The sequence below is a fragment of the Pseudophryne corroboree genome, chromosome 4, assembly GCF_028390025.1.
Source record: "Pseudophryne corroboree isolate aPseCor3 chromosome 4, aPseCor3.hap2, whole genome shotgun sequence".
NCBI classification, from domain to species: Eukaryota; Metazoa; Chordata; class Amphibia; order Anura; family Myobatrachidae; genus Pseudophryne; species Pseudophryne corroboree.
Genome location: NC_086447.1, coordinates 718,757,928 through 718,759,855, shown reverse-complemented (window position 1 = coordinate 718,759,855; position 1,928 = coordinate 718,757,928).

Sequence of the window (1,928 nt, the reverse complement as noted above, 5' to 3'; positions counted from 1 at the left end):
CCACAGAGGAGATCCAAGGGGCTAAAATCCATAGAGGCTTGGTGTACCTCTCGATACACAAACATTATATAAGACAAGAGTATGTCCCAATCTTGCTTCTCCTGTGACCCTGCCCTTTTTATCATCTGCTTAAGGGTTTGGTTAAAGCGTTCAACCAAGCCGTCTGTGGGTGGTAAACCAAAGTGGTAATTCTAGCCACCTTTATCAGACAACACAGGTTTCATTAATTTAGACACAAAAGGGGTACCTTGGCATAGTCCACCACCACCAATATATACTGATGCCCACAAGCAGATTTTTCCACTGGCCCTATCAGAGACATAACAATTCGCTCAAAAGGCACAGAAATAATAGGCAGGGGAACAAAGGCTCCCTAAATTCTGTCTGGGGTGTGGTCTTTTGGCACACTTAGCATTCCTGACAATATTTTTTCACTGCGGCATGAATGCCTGGTCAGAAGAACAGTAGCTGGATACGCTGGAGAGTTTTGTCCTTCCCTAAATGGCCACCCCATAAATGCATGTGAGCAGGCTTGGACTGGCCCATAGGGGTACAGGGGAAACCACCGGCTCCTGCTCTGTGCACTTGAATTATACATTTTACATATGTTACCTTATACTGGACTATGGTGTATTTTCTACAGTGCATTACTGTTATTAATCTGGTACATTATCATGCATGCAGCAGCTGAATTTACTGTATTTATGAAGGGGCCCAGACGTTGCACTCTCTAATAGTTAGTCAAACCAATGAGGTGGCAGGGTACACCCACTCTGCAGACTGACCACACCCCTAAACATGGGCCCCTACCACTGCATCCCCCCAGTGAACCCCACATGCCCCAGTCTGACACTGCATGTGAGCAGCCCTCAATTCCAGTTGAGCCACCCTCAATTCCAGCTGCTCGTGTATTCGGAGAACCAGCAACTGGTCTACCCTTTTACCTTGCAAATAAGTTACATGATACAACAATCATTTTTCACCAAAAGTAAGGTACACCTTCAGGTGGTAAAGCAGAGTTTGCCTTACCATTTACCACTAACATATTTTATTGGACAATGCACAAGCATTAGACAAGTTGCCATCAGTCTGTTGATCTTGCCCAAAGTTCTGCCAAGACACTTTTACTTATAAGGGAACCAATGTGTCTCAATCTCCCCTTACCCCTTCTGCTCACTGGCAAGGGTTTTACAGTCATAAAACCTCGGCCTCCAGTAGATATCGGCCCCTGGGTCAGCTCAATCTCTGTCTGTCTGTCTGTGTTATAGCAGGTAACCACCTCCTGTAATAGGAATAGTATTGCCTTATAAATGATTGCCCCTTTAAAAAAAATACAAATTCGGCTGGCATCCCGCACGGCCACCAAACTCGGGCGTAATTACATCCTGCCCTAAATGTCATTATTGATGTACCTCTCCCATGGACTTTTCATTCACATGAATGTTAGGTTAAGTTCAAATAATGGGGCAACAACACAGCTCTGGTTTTGAGAGGCAATCTTTAGCTGAGAGATCGGACCTGGACCCATGGAACCTTCTTGCTATATCAGACAATTGCCACACTACAGGGAAGTATTTGCATTTTATTATTGCGGTTACCATAGTGATATGTAATAAGATACATGCTTGTTTGAGGCCTACAGACAGACAATGGAATGCCAATCAGATGGAGCATTTGCACCCAGCATGGGGTGGGCCTAAGTGCTGATATTAATGTTAACACCTGCGGCCGGCTGAACAGTGGCCGATGTGATGCATATGAATGAAGCCTCACGATACTCGTATAGATGAGTGGATACTCATTAGCATAAGGTAGTAAAGCTGGCTGCTGTGAACATCCACACTTGCATCTGACTCAGAATCAGGCTCTAGATCTGTAAGATGAAGGATAACCTGGTGCAGAACAGAGGTAAGTGGAAGAGATGCAAG